Genomic DNA, 23,245 nt, shown 5'->3' with positions numbered 1-23,245 from the left:
GGTAGCAGTGATGGTATGTGGATTCCAGACCTGGCATTTAAGAGGACTGGCAGCTTGTTCTTTTTAATTCTTAGAAGCTGGCCACCATGTAGAAAGTCAAACAACTGTGACAACATCATGCTGTGAGGAAGCACAATCTACCCACATGGGGGGAGAGAGAGAGAGAGAAAGAGAGAGAGAGAAAGAGAGACAGAGGATGCCTAGTGACATCCCCACTATTCCATCCATCCCTGCTGGGGCATGAGCTAAGGGAAGCAGCCATCTTGGACATTTGCTCTGGAAGATAACTTATAAGGTGGAGGAACTGTCCGGCTGAGCCAAATCCAAATTGGAGAATTATTAAAAAATTATATATCTGTGTTTTAAGCTGCTACATTTTGGGGTAGTAAGTTATGCAACAATAGATAACTGTAGCAGAATGCGGTACCTACATGTAGGGTGTGGCCATAACAGAAACCTAAAATGTGATCCTGGTTTTGTTACTGAGCAGTGAGTGAAAGGAAGCATAAAATTCAGTGAGGAAATTGTTATTGGAGGCTGGTGAAAAAGACAATCCATGTTAACGTAGTGGTGGAATGTCTGGCAGCACCATTGCCTACAGCTACATGGAAGAAAGCAAGTGAATCTAATGGACTGTGGGTTTGGCTAAGATTTCTAGCAGAATGTTGTAAACTGTCTATAATAGGTACACAAAGAGAGACAAAATAGTAAAGAAGCTGGCCGGGCGCGGTGGCTCAAGCCTGTAATCCCAGCACTTTGGGAGGCCGAGACGGGTAGATCACTAGGTCAGGAGATGGAGACCATCCTGGCTAACACGGTGAAATCCTGTCTCTACTAAAAAAATACAAAAAATTAGCCGGGCGTGGTGGCGGGCACCTGTGTCCCAGCTACTGAGGAGGCTGAGGCAGGAGAATGGCGTAAACCCAGGAGGCGGAGCTTGCAGTGAGCTGAGATCCGGCCACTGCGCTTCAGCCTGGGCGACAGAGCCAGACTCCGTCTCAAAAAAAAAAAAAAAAGAAGCTGCTCAGTTTACACCAGATGTTAGGGGAAAAAGTCTGATCTTCTTAGATTAGATTTACTAGTTTGGAAAATTAAGCTGTTTCTCATTACCAGCTTTTTCAGCTGACAGAATGCCCTCAGAGTAAGAAATGGCCTCAAGGGAAAGATCAAATATAGGGAATTGTCAGTAAAATATTTACCTTAGTGTTAAAATCAAATCAAGTGCATGGCTATGAGATTGTTTCTGAAAACATTTCAAAGATTGGAGTAAGTGCCTCAAACACCTTCTGAGTCAGACAAAAAGGCTTCTAAGAACTTTAAATGTGTTGCCCCACAGCACTCTAACTTACAGGGAGTATTTTGCCTAGACAGTATCTGTGGGTGAAACTTTTGTCTAATGGAGCCAAATGAAATAAAATTCATAGGAAATCCACCAAGCTTTTAAGAAAACTGTATTGAGGACAGCATCGCAAGATAGAATAAAAAGAGAGAGATAGATGATACTAAAATGAAAAGCAGTTTTATGGCTCCCAACCTTATGTAAGCAGGAGACAGGGTGACAAATCTATTCAGCAGCAAACATGGAATATTTGCATGGGAAAGGAAGGATGATTCAGAGGGCAGAGCCACAGGCCATAAATATCTCAAGAGAGCAGAACTGGGGCCAAGTCCAGAAACATTTCTTGTTCTTGGAACATAGAGAACTGGGAGTATATGATTGGTTATGTTTCGGAATTGCTCTGGAACAGTAAAATTGCTATATGTTTCTTTTTCTACTTTATGAGGAGAAAGGACTAATGTATTTATTCTGTTTTTGCCTCACCATTATTTGTTGGGTGTTTAGGGGGCAGATAATACATACTTTTAGTTCATAGGTCTCTACTCCTGAAGAACTGAATCTGAGGAGAATCATCTCCTCCCCCAAATAGTCCATATTTAGATGACAACATATTGGATTTCAAATCTGCATCTGATATGATAAGGAGATAAAATATGGGGGTCCCAAGTGAGGGTGAGTCTATTTAGCAACTGGGAGTGACGTGAGTTGTTTTGGCCCAAGGCTATCATCAATTCCTTTCCTTCTTATTTGCATATGTCATTCCTCCCATCAAGAAGTAGAGTCTATTTCTTTTTCCCTTGAAACTGAGATGTACTTATGACTGAATTGGTCCAACATAACAGGGCAATAGTTACATTGTGCCAATTCCAGGATCCTTTAAGGGACTAGGGGGCTTCTACTTCATTTCTCTTGGAAGCAGTCACCAAACAAGAGGTCCAGCTATGCTGAGGCCATCATGCTGTGTGCAGAAACAAGCATGTGACATGGGAAAGCTGCATAGGAGGGGGACACACTTCTCCAGCTCCCAGTTGTTGCTTCCATTCCTGCAGAGACAACAGTCATATGGGTGAAGAAGATGTCTTGTACCATCTAGTTCTAGCAGATACCCTGTGTCTTTGTTAGTTTCTAGCAAAGAAACCACCCAGCCCAGATGCTGGAGTCAAGAGGAATAAAACATTGGTTGTTTCTAAGCTACTGAGTTTTGGTGTGGGTTATTTCTCAACAATAGGTAATCAATATATTAATTTAAAAGCATATTATTTACATTAGTAAAATAACAAAAAATAAGGTTTAAAATGACTTTTATGGGCAAGGTGTGGTGGCTCAGGCCTGTAATTCCAGTACTTTGGGAGGCTGTGAGCAGATTACTTGAAGACAGGAGCTCAAGACCAGTCTGGACAATATGGCAAAACCCCATTTATACCAAAAATACAAAAAATTAGCTGGATGTGGTGGCATGTGCCTGTGGCCCCACCTACTTGGGAGGCTGAGGTAGGAGGATCCCTTGAACCCAGGAGGCAGAAGTTGTAGTGAGCTGAGATCATGCTACTACACTCCAGCTTGGGCGACAGAATGAGACACTGTCTCAAGAAAATAAAATAAAATAAATAAAATGACTTTTATGTAGAAAGTAATAAGATTGTTACCAAAAGTCATTAAAGAAGACCTGAGTAAATGGTGAAATGTAGCATGTCTATAAAGAGGAAGATAGTAGCTTTATAATGTCAATTCTCCTCCTAGTTAACCTATCATTTCAATGTAATGCTAATAAAAATCATAATAAAAACTTGGAAGAAGCTTTCCAAACAAATAGATTTGGAAGTAAAAATGACCTCAAGTGACAAAGTCATTCCTGAAGAAAAAGAATCTGGGGAGGAGTTGGTCTTTTAAATATCAACTTATAATACAAATATAGTAATGAAGACAATAAATATCTGTAATTATATACAAATCGACTAGCAAAAATAGTGAATTTTGACACAGACTCAAATACATGGTGGCTGTATTAGTGTCTTCACACTGCTATAATGATACCACCTGAGACTAGGTAATTTATAAAGGAAAGAGGTTTAATTGACTCATAGTTCCACATGATGGGGGAGGCCTCAGGAAACTTACAATATGGCGAAGGTGAAAGGGAAGCAAGCTTGGACCTTCTCACATGGTGGCAGGAGAGAGAAGTGTGTGAGAGTGCAGAAAAAACCTCCATTTATGAAACCATCAGATGTCCTGAGAATTCACTCACTATCATGAGAACAGCATGGGGGAAACAACTCCCATAAGCCATTCTCTTCCCACTAGGTCTCTCCCTCAACACTTGGGGATTACAGTTCAATATGAGACTTGGATGGGGACACAAAGCCCAACCATATAAGTGGCCTAATTTATGACAAAGTTAGCATTGGAGACCCATAGGGAAAGCATGAAGAATTTAATCAACACTGCCAGAAAAATTGATTATTCATTTTTAAAAAAATACTTAAATGGATCTGTAGCTTCTGTCTCTCTCTCTTCCTCTCTCTCTGTCTCGCACACACACGCGCACACACAAAATTCCAGATGAACTGAACTTTAATGTCAATGACAAAACTTTACGACTTTTAACTGATAATATAAGAGAATATCTTCATGACCTTGGATAGTGAAGGATTTCTTAAATAAGTCTGAAAAAGTATAATTGTATAGGGAAAATTAATAAATTCATCTAGATTAAAATTAAGAATTTATGTTTATCAAAGACATCATAAAATAGTGACCAGGCAATTCATAAAGAAGATGTCTGAGTATATTAAACTAACACAAAGTTAGTGCCCTGAATATATACAGATCAACTATCAATCAGTAAGAGAAATAGTCCCTTTTAAAATACACTTTAAAAAATGAGTAAAAGACTTGAATGACCATTTTAGACAGGGACAAAATGATGGTCAACAGACATGAAAATATTCTCAAGCTTACATGTTATAAAGGAAACACAATTGAAAACCACAGTGAGTTATTTCATTTCATATGCCTTGTAGTGGTAACAATTAAAGTGCTTGACAGTGTCACTTGCTACCAAGAATGTGGAGCAATGGGGACACTCACATATTGTTACTGGGTTTAAAAATTGGAACAATGCTTTTGGGAACATACTGCATTTATCTTATAAAGATGACCATGACTATACCCCTTTGATTATCAGAATAACTCATAACTGTGCATATTATGCACACCAGAGAAACTCTTATACAGTAGCCACTACCAGGAGATTTGCATATGTACAAGAATATCCAGACCCAGTTAAATGATTACACAATTTGTGCTGTCTTCTTACAGTAGCATTCTCTACTGCAGTGGAAATTAATGAACTGCAGCTGCACACATCAATCTGGATGAATCTCTAAAACATGATTTTGAGAAAGAAATCTTAAAATGATACATATGGAATGATTACATTTTATGAATCCTAAAACAGCTGAAATCAAATAGTGGATTAAGAAAGCATATTTATGTGTCAGTGTGCTTGCACACTCACATATGTATATATGATAAAACTATAAAAAAAGGTAAGGAATGAAATCAAGTGAGGGCATGTACTGGGTGGGTAATACAATAATATTTTGATAAAGATGTCTTGGCATGAATATTCCAGAGGAGTTAACTAAAACACTAGTGGGAAATGGGTGAAAAGGGAAGAAATATTTCAGTTTTCAAATTACTGTCAAAGAAAAAGTACTTTTGTGGACCAAAACAAACAGGCAAACAACAAAATAAAATGAAACAACAATGACAACACACACCTAATGTTTAAAAATACAAGTCACAAATATAAAATAGCAGAAGTAAATCCAAAATTATGTCAGAATAACAACGACAATTCAAATATAAAGAAAATAAAGTTAGGCCAGGTGCAGTGGCTCATGCCTGTAATTCCAGTAGTTTGGGAGGCCGAGGTGGGTGGATCACCTGAGGTAGGAGTTCGAGGCCATCATGGCCAACATGGCAAAACCCCATCTCTACTAAAAATACAAAAATTAGCTGGGCATGGTGGCAGGTGCCTGTAATTCCAGCTACTCGAGAGGCTGAGGCAGGAGAATTGCTTGAACTTGGGAAGTGGAGGTTGCAGTGAGCTGAGATTGTGCCACTGCACTCCAGCAAGACTCTGTCTCAGAAAAAAATAAAAAATAAACAAATAAATAAAGTTGCCTAAGTTAAGGAACAACAGGAAGAAAGCAGATGACTAGATTTGTTAAAAACAAAACAAAGAAAAAAAGTGAAACCCATCTCTACACAGAATGTAAAAGACCTACTTTCAAAAGTGACTTAGAAAGATGAAGGAAAAGGTGAGAATGTATGTTCAAATCAAATGAAATCAAAATTTCAGGGTTAGGAAAGATTATTTCATACAAATAAATGCACAGCAAGCAACGTTATATGGAAAAGAGAATGTTTAAGGAAATTGCCCACAATACAGGTAGTCCTGATCTTTTAGTATAAACAACAGGACAATATAACATTTTCATGTATGGATGTTGGAAAATCATCATACTAATGCAGTCTCTCAATTATGGTATCTCAAAAAAATTATCAAAGGGGTTAACTTACAGAATTGCCTTATTGGCAGGTTTTATATTAGAGTGACTTTCTCTGGATCAGCCAACTTTAAGATTTATAATCTTAAAAACTAAAAATATTTTACTTTGTAACCTGGAAAATAAGGGACCAAATTTCAAATCAAATGCAGTCATGTCTGCTGCTCTTTTGATCAATTTCATTGAAATTGACATTTTGGTGGGGGGTGGCTCAGACTAGTTTTCAGTGGTTTCTATCACTTGCAATAAAAGGAATCCTAAGAAATGCATATAGCAGCTGGATATGGATATCTTGTTAATCAACTGGGTATGCACTTGCTGCGTAAAATACCCTAGGATATTGCAATATCTACAACAGTTCTTAACAAAGGCTCAATATCTGAAATATAATCTAGTAAGTAAATTCAGGCAGTAATATATCAATTATTGGTAAAGGTATATTTTCAATATAGTATTTGTGTAGAAGTTATGTGTTTGTTTTTGTCGGAGTGGTTGAGGCTAATCATAATGATTACCCAGTTAATACTCCAGGAACTGGTTTGTGAATCATTTTATTTCCAGATGAGTCCCTTGGTTGAATAGAAGACAAGACAAACAATTCAAGGAAAGCAAAGTGCTTTTCAGAAAGAACTTAAAACGGTTCTTGGGATTTATACTATTAGAATAGCCAGTTGACAGAAATGTATAAAAATGTTATTAAAATGTTCACCAAAGAAGCAGAAGCATATGAAGGAGAGATAATATAATTGCAATTGGATTTGGTGATTTCAAGATCAGCTAGGAATTTTTTTAGATATTGGTGGGCAGTGGATGAAGATGTCCTAAGACATTTAACGAAGCGAGGTGTTTTTCATCCAGCCACTATACACAAATAGCATAGTACATATACTATTTGTGCAGAGACTCACCTTTAATAGTAGGATAAGACATCACGCAATGTGTTTGAAATACTTCTGCTGAATCTATGGTAGGAATTTGCAGTCAGTTCTCATCTCACAGCTTGTAAAACTTGACTTTGCTTATCATAATAGCTTATTAGCCATAAATCCTGATGATGCACAGGCCATCACCATTCACTAAAGAACATTTTTAGTTAAGTGCCTTCATTCAGAATGGCAGTTACTACCTGTTCCAGCCTTGCACAGGCGATGATTATGAAGTTCTTCTATCTGCAGACATAACTCAATAGATTCCCTCAGCTGACCGTAGCCACACATTGCAACCTGTTAGGTGTCACTGTAGGGTTTGCATTTAGTTTTGCTGCCCTGAAACTGTTATCAAGTCACTCCTGATCATCAGTGTATTTAGTAAGCCAAATCCTTTTCCTATTAGCCCTGTAATTTACCTACTTTCTATGGCTAGGCATCTGCAGGACTCTTCAGAATCCTTTGGCTGGGACTCAGCCTATCTCCCTAGACCTTTTCTCTGTGAAGGGAGACCAAGTCTTTATAGCTTCAACTAATTCTGGCTTACTATTTCAATTTTAATGAACTGACTCCCTTACTCTGGCAACAAAATAGTCATTCCCACCTGAGTATGCATTACTTTGTCAGAGTCTGTTGTCATATGCCAACCCATTAGCTTATACCCTTTACACATTTATACCCATCAAAATCAGAGCTGAAAGCAGCAGGTTGTTTGTGAATTGGGAAGCTGGATACTTACAGCCATTAGTTTGAAACCTAGCCTCAGCCTTTTCTTCCTACTGTTCTCCATTGAACTGTTGTTGAAATCTAGACATGCTTTGAGGCCAATTATGAGATCTGATTCCACTGCTTTTGATGCCAATTCTATGGCCTATATCTGTGATATTCTGACTACGAAATTAGCAGAAGACAAATGGGAAAATACTTCAGAAATTTGATGTTCTTTTGACACATTAATACTTTATTTAGAAAAATCAATGCAAAATTAGAATTTGCAATGCTATTTTTTAAAGGTTGAATTGAATCAAAGAAGCTAGCTGCTAGCTTCCCTAAGATATAATTCCTGTAATCTGTAATCTGTAATATACATTTATTAAAAATAAAAAGATGAAACATTCTGGAAATATGCAATCTTTATCATGTTTTGGCTTCACAAATGGCAAGTGATGTTATTTCATTTCACCACCTCTTGAAGAAAAAGCCTTCCCTGTGTTTGGAAGTTAAACAGTGCTTGCCTTTGACCTTAGAAAAGTTTTCAGAGCTTTCAAAGCCTATGTCCCAATTTGTAGTGAATATGCTTACTGCTGCTTGTTCTCTCAACTTTTTTGATTTGGCGTTGGTACAATTAACCAAAAAGCCTCTGATTTCTTATTACTTACCAATAATTTATTATGGGGGGATAACTGATCATCAGGTACAAACTGATTAAGGAATTAGGTACTATTAGAGGACTCAAAAATTCTGTAGTTTAACATTTACACTTTATACCAGTCAGGAGCTGCTTTTGACATTGAAAAAATTAACCTCTACTTTTATTTTGATACCAAATACTGCAGCACTAAAGTTCTTTGCTCAATATTTATTAAATTCTTATCCGCAAGGCTAGAAGAGTTATTTAAAGCTCTGGGACTCATTTCTTATACATTTTAGTATCATTTCCGCCTGAAAATTTTGATATTGAAAGAATTCCCTGATTTACTGCTTCTTGATGAACAAGTTGTACTGTTAAAAGAATGGAGATCAGTATTATCTAAGATCCTAAATTGGCTGTTGTGCCTATTAGAAATTCATTCTGCTGTAAGTAATAAACACCCAGCTTGTAGTGTTTTAAAAGAATTGGGTCTTATATTTGTTACATAACAAGAAGCCAGGAAGTAAATGACTACTGTCGTTGATTTAGTGCCTTGATAGTGGAAGGGCAAAAATCTTTTGACTTTTTCTTTATATTTGTTACTTTTTGGTCCCAAAAAGTGTCTTTCAGTACAAACACAACATATGTATTCAAGATAGAAAGAAGGTAGTAGGGGAACATGTTAGCGCCTTCTGTTTTTTTGTTTTTGTGTCTTTTTTCAGGAAAGGAAACATTTCCCAGTCACATCTCCATAAGTGTCATTTGCCAGAGATAGGTCACATGCCCAACACTAATTTCATGGAAAACTGAGAAATTGTTGACCAGATGGCTATGATTGGCTTAGTCCAATCAGGATCCATCACCTTGAGTGGCTAGTAAGAAAAAAGAGGGGGAGGATATTGCAGAGGGTGGGCTAATGACTAACACAATTGAGAAACTGTCTCAGGAATTTCATCTGCTGATGATTGAATCAAAAATTATACCCTTTATAAGATAATCATCGAACAGTCATCAGTAGAAAGGGTGATCACTTATCTAATCTAATCTTAGCTTTACTACCTGTCATATTTTTAAAAAATCTTGATTTTTCAAATCTTTTTTTTCAAATATATGACATGAAGTAAAGCTAAATGTTTATCAGCTTGGACCAAGATTTGATAGAAAAATAAATGGTACAGCTAAGAAATAAACCATTATTTCTCAATCGAATCCATTTCCCTAGGAGAAGAGACCAAAACCATCTTGGTTGATAATGCATATTTACTTTGCAAGATAATTTCAGGGACTGCATCTCAAAATGTCTCAAGTACTCTTAGTTGAGATATTCTGTTTCAAACATCTGCTGCTACATTTGCAATTCTGTTACACTTGCAACACAGACTTTGCTATTCACTATAAATTCTGATGGTGTGCCTTCCTCTCATTTCAGTTTAATGAATTTGTGAAAAGAAAGTATTTTTGCCTCCCCAGATAGACACAGTCTTTCCTTCCTTACCTTTTGTACACCTTATCAGAATAATAGCTAATATTTATCCAACACTTATATGCTTGAAATGATATTAACTAATTTCTTGTTCACAACAAATCCATATGGTAGACCCTTTTGATGCCTACTTTATCATTGATGTAACTGAGGCACAGAGATATTAGGTAACTTTCCTGATTTATAGATTTATGCAAGTGGTAAAAGATGGAGCTGGCACTCTGGCTCTAAAGCCCAAGTTTTTTAACCACCAGCTAAGGGACACTTTTAATCATGTATTACTTTGTTTTATTCTGTTTCCTAGTCTGTAAACTCCTTGAAGGTTATATACACTGTTTATGTATGTTAGGACCACTATTTTTAATGATTCCCATAGTAAACTTGCGCCTAACTTTTAAAAGTGGTTGACTTACACTTGGCAGATTTATTTTATTTATTCATTCTAAAACCTTTTTATTTGATATTATTTCAGACTTTGAAAAGGTTAGAAAAACAGTACAAAGAATTCCCATATGCTCTTCACTCAAACTTCCAAATGCTAACATTTTACTGCAATTGCTTTATCATTCTATCATCTATTTATCTATCTAATCTATCTATCTGTCTGTCTCTGTCTGTCTCTCTGTCTGTCCATCCATCCATCCCATCATCCATCCCATTGACTAGAACTTAGCCACATGGTTAAACCAGGGAGATTAGAAAATCCAGCTCTTTTCTGGATGACCATGTGCTCTGCTAAATTTTGGGTGTTCTATTACTATAGGAAAGGAAGAAGGAGAGAATGACTATTTGGAATTCTCTGCCACAGTAATATCCCTTTTACAATAGATTTTCCTTTTGGATTAGGCAGGTGATATGTTCCAGGCACTGTGGAATTACATACACTGCACTTTTCACTTATTATGTGTCTAGTACATGTTAGCTTTTATTATTTTCTTAATAAAGTACTGTTTTATCACAGGCTTTCTTGTTCTGCTTTGTCTTATTAGTGACCTCCACCTATCATTTTGGAGCATGATATTGACGTTTGAGGGCCACAGAAATGAAAGTTTCTGTGCCAGGATATCCACTACTACGTTCACAGGGACCATAATTGAAAAGACTTAAGAGTTGTTCGTGTCTCTGAAGTTCAACAAGAGGCAGCTTTTAAAGCTTGTCCGAACAATGTGATCTTAAGTAAATGTTACAAATTCCTTGTCCATCTTTATTCAAGCATTAGATCATACTTTGCAGAGGAGAGACCTTTATTTAACTTGTACATGTTCATTCATAATGCAAATTGGCTTGAAGTAGCCCTTTTCCTCCAAACGTAGGACTTCTGGTTTTTGCAGTAGAGTTGGAGTACTGACCCTCAAATATGAAAGAGTGGCATGAGAAATTTTAAAAATTTGATTAAAATTTTAATCAAATTAAAATGCTACAATTTTGACCTTTTAAGATTTATTATTGCGGTAGTCAGCTCCAAATAGGGAGATAAAAAATAAAGAAGGTCAAGATATATGATTACTTGAAAGAGAGGACATTTATGAAAAATTCATTCATGAGTCTTCTGCGATACCTGTTGATATCCATTCTCCAAATTTCAGTTAAACAGATTTTATCAGCTCATTTCTAATCAAATATTTCCAATTGTCATGTGTCCACTTGTGTTCTTACAGACATAAGTTATGAAACTGTGAAGCAAGTTATTCATACATACACACAAAAACATATATATAACTTCTAATTTTAAATATTAGAAACAGCAACTAAAATGTAAGTGTGTTTCATCTAATTAAGGACATGAATTCCTAGGGAATGTGAAACACTTTGGAGGGCTTTTGATGTGCTGAGAGTCTTTTACTGATAATTGCCTACGGACATGGTTGCTTTATGAACATAGAAGAGATGAGGTGCTCTAGTTAAAAAGGAAATGGCAACTTTTATCCTTAAATGTATATTTTTATTAAATGGCTGGGGTTTTCCCCCTTGTAAATTTGAAAGAAGGTATAATGGTTATAGGAAGGTGCCTTTTCTAAAGAACTGGGGAAAAAGCAGTGATGGGGAAGAAAATATATAGACTTTGACCTTAAGTTGACTACGACTTGAGCTAGTGTGTGTGTGTAGCTCAGTTATTTACTAACTGTAAGTCCTTGGGCAGTTTTTCTTACTTTCTCTGGGCCTCAGCTTTCTACTCTTTCTATAAAAGGTTTATGCGAGACCATTCCTTGATAGCTTGTTTTGAAGCTATCAAAGAAATATATATATGTATATATATTCATATATGTTATGTATATATTATGTATAAATATATATGTTATATACTATGTTTTGAGGGGGAAACACACACATATCTGTTTTTGCTGTCTATTTTTATGTAAGAAACCATTCCAAAACTTAGTGGCTTAAAGAAACAGCAAAATTTACTTTGCTCATGAATTTGAAATTTGGGAAAATACTCAGTGAAGACAGCTTTCTTCTACTCCCCTCAGCATCAAAGGGTGGGCTAGAATCATCTGCATGCTCACTCATTCATGTATCTGGAGGTGGATGCTGTCTGTCAGCTGGATTCTCAGCTATGGCTGTGGTTGGAACACCTATTTGACCTCTCCATGTGACCTGAGTCAGATGTGTACTTGACTATAAACTCTGTGTATAGAATTTGTTCTCAACACAATGCCTTTATTTCAATGAGGAGAATTGCAAGAAAACTATGCATGTTCTTGTGTGTGCACACATACTCTCACACAGACATACATGCTTGGTGGGTGGGGGGATGGGAAGGCATAGGCTGTGTTGTCTTGCACAATATAGCTTGGAAAGACACATTCTATTTGTTAGAATAAGGTCACTAAGACCCACCCATTTTCAAGGAGACAGGGAAGAGACTTTGTTTACACTTTGATTGGAGGAGTGTCAGAAACTTGTGGACATTTTTTAAAACAGCCACAATGGCACATTGCAAATAGCTCCTTTCTTTCCCTTCAAATGTTCTTGCCAACCTGTTTTTGCTTAGGATAAATCTTTCAACCTATTACATAGTTTGAACTGTGAAGTACTGGGTATTTATTGGTGAATGAGAGACAAATTCTATACTCATTGAGTTTATAGTCAAGTACACATATGAATAAAACTATGTGCATTTATTCAGGTATTTCTAAACATTTCCTAAGCACCTACTATGAGATAGGGCCTCTGGTGTGCACTTTGAAAGATGTTGCCATGAGGTGCAATGTCCTCAGCTTTCCTCCAGTCTAATGGGGAATGAAACATGTGTAGTAACAACTGAAGTAATGTAGATTGTGATAGATATTATAAATGAGGATTAGCTAGGGGAGATCAGAGATGAAGAAATTATTAGGAACTGGGTGGTTCAGGGAAGACTTCATGTAAGAGGTAGCATGAGAGCTGTTATTAGAAAGATTTGAATGTGCACCATATGTGAAAAAGTTCTTCCAAACTTAGTCAACAGAGTTTTTTAACGTTTGTAAATAGTTTTACAGTTCACGAAAAGCTTGTGTATAATTCATCTTATTTGACTTTCCAAGTAGTCATGTAATGTTGCATGCTATCTTTTTATTATCAGCAGCATTTTAGGTATCTTATATATATAATATATATAGAATTATGTATATAAAATATATATGTAAAATCAATGGATGATGAAATTGAGACTCATGGGACTAAAATTACTTCCTCAAGGATGCACAGTTAGTAAATGAAACATGATGGGAAACAGGAATTTGCTTGCTATTTTGGTTTGGGCTAAATCATAAACAGCCTTGAATGCCAAGACAAAGGTGCTCAGGTATTATTTAGTAACCAAAGCATGTTTATTGGGCAGCAGAGAGACATAAACAAGACTGTGTTGGGAAGTATATTCTGCAAATAGTGTCAAAAGTAGATTAGAATGAGAATTCTTAGAGGCATGAAGTGATGTTATAATAGAAATTTGTGTCAAGGGTAATGAGCCGCTGATGTGGTGGGGTTTTCATGAGGCTAGAAAAAAGAGGTGCACTTAGAAATATCATGGGGGAGGAATTGATCACATTTCAGCAAGCAATAAGAAATGTCAAAGCTGAAGACAAGATTTTAAGTCTAAATGATTATGACATTGATATTGATATTTGAGAAGGTTATAGCACACACAGCCTAAAAGAAGAGAAGGAAGTTTGCGTTGTGTATATGCGTGTGTAAACATATAACCAGGGTGATGTAGTAGGTTTATTTTTATATATTGGATTCTAAATTTTTGGAAAGATGAGCACATAAATGAGGATGTCTCCATATGTTGGGGGTTGGAGGGTGAAACCATTAGTGAGAAGTGCATCTCAATACATGGGCAGAGAGAAAAATATTTCCATTGTAGATCTAAAAGGGTATAAGAAATTATCTGTGATGCTGAAGAGAACAGCCTCAGATTTGTATATTTTGGAAACTAGGAACATTTGAGAGTGTTGTGTGTAAATTCATTAAGTTGACTGGCCTATCTCTTGGTTTAGAGGCACCATTGCATTATGAGAAAAGCATGGAGTCAAGATTTGAAGTCAAGATTTGAATTTAAATTCTAGCTCTGTTCTGTTTGAACTAAATTAATTTAGACAAGTTGCCTAAACTCTGAGCCTCAGGTTTCTCATCTACAATAGAGGTTACTGATGCCTACTGTGTCAGAATAAGAGAAAGAAATAAGAATATACGCAGAGTACAAACTAAAGTGTTAGCACCAGTAAATGCTCAATAAGTTTTAATTCTAATGATTACATTGATAAGGCAAATATAAACTGAAAATGTGTTTTATCATTATCGTGTCTCAGAGGCTAAGAATTAGAAGATCCAAGCTCTAGAGAGCGCTATGGAAATGAGTTTACTCCTTAAAGGACCCTGGCACCTGGAAACCCAGGAAACCTATGCACTGCTACTTTACTTGGCGATCGAGTACTGGCAAGCACTGGGAAACTCGTCAAGAATGAAAATAGTTGTTGTATTTTGTCATTGCCATTATTGTAGTAGTGTTGCTTAACAATTATTTTCATTTTACCTTTTTAATTATATAAGTATATACAGGTTGGTGTGTGTGTGTGTGTGTGTGTGTGTGTGTGTGTGTGTATTCAGGAAATCAGGTAGGATATAGCAGAAGCACCAGATTTGTAAACCAAAATGCTGACGTTCACATCCTGGCTCTTCTACTTACTAGCTGCATTATTTTACCTCTGAACTTTCTCATTTGTTAAATAAAACTAAAATCAATCCATAGTGTATTTATGAACCTTGCTTTAAGATATCTGAAAGCCCTTTATAAACTGTAAACTATAGATGGAATAGTGTGATTTATTCAGTCATAAAATAATTTGCATTTATGTCATGTCCAACAGGATTTTACCTAGAGTGCCAATAACACATAGCCTGGAATTCTGCTTAGAGAATTCAAAGGCTGTCTGTATTTAGTAAAAGAAAAAAAAAAAAATAGCATGATTGCTTAGCAATGCTTAATGTGGTGTGGGAGGACGAAATATCACATGTTTTCTAGTCTTAATTTGTAAGTTGGTGTTCTTGCTTTTTGCTTCTTTTGATTCCTATCAACTAAAACATAAGGACCCAGAGTGTTTTATACACTTTTCTTAGCAGAGTATGGAGATACATGACTCACATATTGAAGCTCCATCCTGCTGGTAGGACTCTTCTGAGGCAGGCAAGAGGATGGTCATAAGAACAGCTCTTTGAGGAAAAAGCCTAAGACATTTTACCAGACTGAGATAACTAGATTTTTGGCCGTGAACTACTCATCTGTGCCTTATGTATCCATGGTGTTGGACAATATGCAAAAACAAAGCCTCATCTCTTCTCATCCATTAACTGGTTATCAGTTATGAACTTTGGTCTGCAAAACATCATTGAATAAAATCACATTGTTGATGAGTCCATTTTGACCAAAATTTAATTTCAATTTGATCTCTAAGTTCATTAGGACCACTATGAACTTAACCACATCTAAAGCCTCCACTCCCTATCCCACCCTACCCCTCCCCTGTCCACCGCTTCCTTCCCCTTTTTGTCCCATGCCTCCCATCCCCTCTTTACCCCACCCTACCCCACCCCTCCTCTCTTCTTCTTACCTCACCTCATACTACCCCTCCCCTCCCCTCCCCTCTTCATCTTCACATCTGTAACATTAGTGAGCTCTGTCCATGCATTGCTCTAAATTCACCATTGGATGGCTTCTGATCCAGTTCCTTACATTATATGCCCCGTGGCATTCCCCTTATATCCTTTTTATTTTCAACCTCTTTAAATGTCAAATAAGCCATGGCATGAAAACCAGTGAATGATGATATAGGTCATCTTGATAGCCTTTTAAAAAATGTATGTAAATCCCACCAAAACCCTATACCTTTTAAGGCACAGCTGTTAATTCAAATATTATAATGATATTAATAGTGTCTCTTTTGATTGTTTAAAGGAGCTTCTCAATATTTTGCCATGAATCAAACTTTTAAAGATACTTATGTATAATATAATTTAATTTTAGTAAGGTTAGACTTAGGTTAAGACTGGTATAATATTTATAGTTAAATTATTGCAAGAAGAGACAGAATAACTTCCTTTTTTCATTCATTGTCTTAATTTGAACCTGAACTCAATTAACTGAAATACCTTGAATATCTGGCCTTTCAGACAAGGAGTGGAAGTAAATTTTTCTCAGACGAATACATAATCAGTGACTTAAAAATGTTTTAAAGAGTGTAATAGGTCAGGTTGATGAACTAAATGCGTGTGTCTTCCTCTACACCAATTTCATTGAAATCACTAAAAGATGCCTATAGGCCTATAAAACAATTTGTATATCTATCTATTATTCTTAATTATGATGGAAAGCAAGAAAAGATATAATCATTTCATATAATGAGAGATTTTGATGAATTGCCTAGAAGACAGAATACAGATGGGATCAGATTAATAGAAAATGTATCTCAAATCAGGCAAGAGAAAACTCCTACACAAGTAAAAGTATTTCCAGTGATGCTCCAAGGTCAGAGATAATAAACTAAAATACAGATTGGGTTGTCAGCAGGGCTGCATTCAGCCCTACACAGGTACAGCCATACTACTACTTTCATAATTAAAATGTATTACACGAGTTGATAAATAGCCACTACCATGATCCCCAGAAACAAAGGACCCTGGAACCTCCCTACAACTTAGCATCCAAGGGGTTAACGCTCAGTACACAAGTGGCCTTCAGGACCTCCCTGTCCTGAGTATTAAGTGACCAGTTGCCTGTGTTAAATATCACACCCGGTGTGGCAGAATGTCCAGGGATATTTAAAAAAAGGCATTTGGGATGGCTGTCCTCCTCTTTTCTCTGGCCCACATCTTCAGGAAATGTCCTGAAGAACTTCTTTCTTCAGAGAGCAAATAGCCTGCCTGTGGACAACTACTAACTTGTATATTGAGCCTGAGAAAGAAGCAGAGTAGAGCCTGAAGTAGCTCTGGAGTCTTCTCAGAAGATATTGAAGAAGATAGATGAAAATAAAGTTTCTCAGGAGGATGAATAATACTTAGCACTTTCTGAATATTTACTGGGTCCCAGGATCTGTTCTATAAGATTTTATGTGTAAACTTATTCATTCCTTTCAACAACTCTATGAGGAAGGTTCCTATTAGTACCCTCATTGCACAAATAAGGAAACTAAGGCTCAGGGAGGTATAGATTCTTAGCAGAGATCACAGAGCTAGTCAATGGCAAAGCTGGGCTTCCAGTCCTACTCTAATCCGCTGCACAATCCTGCCTGTCAGGTTCATTGATGGGCTCCCCTCCTAGATGAAGACATCCAGGTTTCAACAATGAGGAGGCCTAGCTCCCTTGCTCCCTGATGACTGCTAATTTCTTTTCAACAGATTCCCTGTTGGTGAAAGTATACAGACTTGGTTTATGTTGCCTTTTACTTTTAATTGCATTTGTTATATAATAATAAAATAAGTGAACTAAAATAATAACTCAATAATCTAGGGTAAGTAATGAACCTGGATAAAACAAGCAAACAGAAGAAAGAAATTAGGTAGTATTTAATAAAATAAGATTTTAAATAATAAAATTATCAAGAATTAATAAGCAAGAATTAATGCAATAAAAGCACTCAATAGTAGATTTGATCAATAAAAGCAAAAGATGGTTCTCTCAATAGACCACCACCAACAAAAAGGTCTAACTAAAAATAAGTAACTACCTAGTATCAGAAACAAGTGAGAAAACATAATTATTGCTATGGAGAAGATTTTGAAGATGTAAAAAATAGTACTTTGGATGGCTATATAAGAAACCATTTTACTATGTATATTATTTATTTTATGGAATATATAAATGGTCAAAACTGACAAAAGAAGAGATAAAAAGCTGAGTATATAAATAAACAGAAAAAATGGAAAAGGCAGTCAATGACTTACCTTTAAAACAGTTTTAGGTACAAATTATTGCAGCTGATTTTGACAAACTTATCAGAGAAAAAGAATACTTAAGTAATATTGTCTCAGTATTGAAATAGAAAGCATCTCAACTCATTCATAAATCTAGTATATCTCTGTTAGTAAATCAGTCAAGAATAATAAAAAATACTAATTTTATTTATGAGTCAACAGAAAGCTACATAAAATATATCCCAATCAAATTCAGTAACATCTTAAAAGAATCATGCTGAAGTTTTATTGAGCACGTATATGGCTAATAAAATACTCAGTAAATACTGGCTAGAAATGCAAGCATCATTCAACACTAGAAAATCCATGATGAAACTTATTAAAGATTTTAATGTCATTCTCATAGTTAACACTTATTTGATAAAATTTAATACTCTTTTCTGACAAAAACTCTTAATGAAATAGAAATAAAAGAAAATATTCATTATGAATAAAAGGTATATCAGTCAGGACTCTGTTGAGGAAACAAAAGCTATTCTAAGTATTTTAAACAAGAATTTAATATAGGAAGTTGGTTACTTTCAAAACTGAAGTACACTTTGCTGTATCTTATCTCAATAAAAGTTTCAGAAAAACATTAGTTGGCAGGACAAGAGAAGTGAAGGCCTCAGAAAGTCTACCATTAGATTTTAGGTTTTCTGGAGTTTTCAGGAAATTAGGAAGTTGCCACTAACACCCTGGTTAGGAACTGCAGGAAACCACAGCTTCTGGTAACAACTGGCCGCTGTGCTGAGTTGGTTGACTCAGGAGGAGATGACAGGGATTGCCGCAAAACCTCACTTCTGCAAAAGTTTGAGCATCTGTCCACTGCTGCTGGAGGAGAAATGATGATTTATTTTTCCCTCCTGCCTTCCAGATCTCAAACAAGTACATCTTAATGGTGGAATCTAAAACAGAAACTTGAAGGCAAAGGATTTAAGAAAATGTTGCCCTCAGGCTTCCAGCCCCTGTAGTACAGGAAGAGCATCAAAGGAAACTGGAATTCTGACAGTTTAACATAAACTGAAAACCTGTCACAATGAGGATTTGCAAACTTCTAGATAAATCTTAATTATCAATGATCGATAATTTTTTAAATTTATTTTTTGAAATTAATTTTATTGTGTATATTTGAAGTTTACCACATGATGTTATGGGAGGCAACTAGATACCTATAAATTGTACAATGATTGCTATAGTGAAACAGATCAACCTTTCTTTCATCTCACATAGTTACTTCTTTTTATAGTAAGAATAGCTAAAATATACTTATTTAACAAAAGTCCCTAATACAATACAATTTTACTAACTTTAGTCCTCATATTGTACATTGAATCTCTAGGCTTTTTCATCCCTCATATCTGCTATTTTGTATTCTTTGCCCTACATCTCTCCATTTCCTTTCCCTCCTCACTCATAGTAACCACTGTTTCATTTTCTGTCTTTGTGTATTTGACTCTTTAAAATAATGTTCCACATACAGGTAAAATTATGCAACTTTTTTTTTCTGTGTCTGGCTTATTGTATTTAGCACAATATCCTCCAAATTCATTAATGTTATGGCAAATGGCAGCATCTCTTTATAAGGAGACATATATATACACATATATATATATGTAGTTGACCCTTCAACAATGTGAGGGTTAGGGGTGCGAACCGTGCACAATAGAAAATTTGCATATAACTTTTGACTCCCCTACAACTTAACTAATAATAGCCTATTGTTGACCAGAGCCTTACTGGTGATAACATTTGATAAACTCGTATTTTGTATTTATACTGTATTCTTATAATAAAGTAAGCTGGAGAACATAATATTATTAAAAATAATTAAAAAGATAAAATATATTTACTGTTTATTAAGTGGAAGTGGATCACCAGAAAGGTCTTCATTCTCATCATCTTCGTGTTGAGTAGCCTGAAGAGGAGGGGTTGGTCTTGCTGTTTCAGGGATAGCAGAGGCAGAGGAGGTGGAGGAAGTGAAAAAGGAGGCAGGAGACACAGGCACATTCTATGTAACATTATGGAAATAACATCATAATTTCTATCTGACTTATTGGTTTTTCATTTCTTAAAACTGTTTCTATATGGTATCAATTCTTCTTCTACTATTTGCTTTAGTGTCAGTGGCTATATCATAGAAGGGTCTCTGTTGTGAAAGAACACAAAAGCAATCTTGAATAATTGGAGACTTTTTGCCAGATTGTCTGATGTCAATTTGTTTTCTGACACTGCTTCCCCATCTCCTCACTGTCTGGCACTGGTTTGGAAGCATTCATCTCCATCACATCATCTACTGTTAATGCCTCTGGTGTGATGTCTGTTAGCTCTTGAATTTCCCCAGCGTTCATATCTTGAAAATTTTCACCCCCATTTTATTGCCTTATCGCCAATCTCTTTTATGACCTTTATTGGCTCTGTTGTAAACCTTGTGAAGTCATGTACAACATCTGGACACAGATTTCTCTGGCAGAAATTTATTGTTTCAGGCTTGATGGCTTTCACTGCTTTTTCTATAACAATGATGGCATCTTTGATGGTATCATCCTTCCTGACTTTCATCATGTTCTCTACAGAGAGTATCTTCCATAGCATTGACAATCCTTTGGTTAGAGTACCATATATAATGAGACTTAAAGGTCCTTATGACCCCCTGATCTAGAGGAAAGCAGACCACTTCAGTGCCTTTGGTGTTGAACTCATGGGGTTTTGAGTGGCCTGAGGCATTGTGCAACGTCAAAAAGTCTTTAAAAGGCAGTTCTTTACTGGCAAGGTGCTTCCTGACTTCAGGGACACGGCATTAATGAAACTAATTCAGAAAAGGGGTTGTTCTTGTCCAGGCCTTTGTGTTGTGCAACCAAAAAATGGTCAGCTTGTGTTTTTTTCCTCAAGGCTCAGGAGTTAGCAGCTTTATAGATAAGGGCAGTCTTGATCATTAAACCCAACCACATTTGCACGAAATGGTAGAGTTAACCTATCCCTTCCTGCCTTAAGTCCTGGTGCTTACATCTCTTTTTTACTAATAAATGTCCTTTCTGGAATTTTTTTTTTTTTTTTTTTTTTTTTGAGACGGAGTCTCGCTTTGCGCCCAGGCTGGAGTGCAGTGGCCGGATCTCAGCTCACTGCAAGCTCCGCCTCCCGGGTTTACGCCATTCTCCTGCCTCAGCCTCCCGAGTAGCTGGGACTACAGGCGCCCGCCACCTCGCCCGGCTAGTTTTTTTTTGTATTTTTAGTAGAGATGGGGTTTCACCGTGTTAGCCAGGATGGTCTCGATCTCCTGACCTCATGATCCGCCCGTCTCGGCCTCCCAAAGTGCTGGGATTACAGGCTTGAGGAAATTTTTATTTCTAGAACAGAGCACTTTCGTCTGCTTTAGAAACCTGTTTAGGCAGATATTCTTTTTCCTCAATGATTTTTTTTAAATGACATCTTGGAACTCATCTGCTGCCTCTTGGTCAGCAGAAACTACTTCTCCTGTAATGTTGATATTTTCATAAGCCAAAGCTCTTTATGAAATTATCAAACCATTCTTTGCTGGGGTTAAATTATCCAGGTTTAGATCTTTCCCTTTCTTTTGCTTTAAGTTGTCATATAATGACTTCACTTTTTCTTGAGTCATTTTAGAGTCTATAAGAATGCCTTTCTTATATCAATCCTATACCCACATAACAGCTGTATTTTCAATATGAGATAAAAATATATTTCACAGAAAGTGCAAAGTTTTCATGTTTGCTTTCACAGTGGCACAAAAACCTCACAAATTTTATTTTTCTTTTCTTTTTTTCACAATGGTTCATATTCTGAATTCATTTATCTTGAAATGCTGGAAAACTGCAGCTGCAGACCTCAATCTACAGTATCTCAAGTAATTCAACTGTTTCTTGTAATGCCATGGCTTTTCTCTCCTTCTTTGGAGCACATCCAGCATCACTAGTGGCACTTTGTAGGGGTCACATGGTATTATTCAAAGTTTACTACATTGCACTAAACATGATGGGAAATACACAAGAACCCAAGGTATCACTTTTTATTGTGATATAAAGTTTACTGGAGACAAAATCCTCATCAGAAATAATTTGTGTCATATGGTTTAAGTGGATACTCACAGTACTTGGGATCACCACAATAGTAACAGGAGGTGGCTACAAAGTTATTACAGTGTACAGTACACACTTAATTTTATCCAGTTATGATTTAACACTGCATTTTTACATTTGTTTACATTTCTCTTGACAGCAAATATCATCATATATGGTCTGTGCTTGTGTGCATAAGTTTGGATAAATGTTGGATTTTTTAATAGATTTGTGTATATTTTATCATTGTAATTGATAAAATAGTGTCTCCACATATTTTATGCATTCATAACATATCTACCTTTTTCTTATTTTTTTTTAATATTTCTAGGCTATGTGGTTTGTCTGCAAGTTTTTTTTTCAAATATTTGCAAATCTCCACACAATTTTCAACATATTTGTTGAAAAAATTCTTATATTAGAGGACCTGTGCAGTTCAAACTGTGTTGTTCAAGGACCAACTTTATGAATATGTATATATATCACATTTTCTTTATCCATTTGTACACCAATGGGCATTAAGTTGTTTTCATTTTTTGTATCTTGGCTATTGTGAATAATGCTGCAGTGAACATGGAAGTACAGATATCTTTATGAGGTGGTGATTTCATCTCCTTTGGGTATATACCAGAAAAAGAATTGCTGGATTATAGAGTAGTTTTTTTTTTTTTTTTTTTTTCAGGTCGGATGGGTAATGTGCCAAGATCATAATAAGGTTCAGAGAGTGGCACATCTCACACATTCGTGTGAAAACCCAGTCATCATGCTCATGAACTACAAAAAGATGAGTAATTCTATTTTTAATTTCTTTCGGAACCTCCATACTGTCTTTCATAATGGCTATACCCATCTAGAATCCCACCAACCGAGTAGTAGGATTATCTTTTCTCTATACCCTTGTCAACATCTGTCTTTTTGATAGTAGCCATTCTCTATACCCTTGTCAACATTGTCTTTTTGATAGTAGCCATTCCTCCAGGTGTGAGGTGATTCCTAGTGATGTTAATTTTTACCTCCCTGATGATTAGTAGTGTTGGACACGTTTTCATATAGTCGTTGGCCATTT

At 36.1% G+C, this 23,245-nt stretch overlaps 1 non-coding gene across 1 annotated transcript; it reads right to left on the bottom strand.

Moving 5' to 3' along the window:
• Positions 1–22,860: 22,860 nt before the first annotated feature.
• Positions 22,861–22,965, bottom strand: LOC114671635 (small nucleolar RNA U13). Its single transcript, XR_003721669.1, has one exon. It is a non-coding gene; the product is annotated as a small nucleolar RNA U13 (small nucleolar RNA).
• Between the last annotated feature and the right edge of the window lie 280 nt (positions 22,966–23,245).

This window comes from Macaca mulatta, chromosome 12, assembly GCF_049350105.2.
Source record: "Macaca mulatta isolate MMU2019108-1 chromosome 12, T2T-MMU8v2.0, whole genome shotgun sequence".
Lineage (NCBI taxonomy): Eukaryota > Metazoa > Chordata > Mammalia > Primates > Cercopithecidae > Macaca > Macaca mulatta.
The sequence above is the reverse complement of the archived record's forward strand: the minus strand, read 5'-3'. Positions and strand labels throughout refer to the sequence as shown.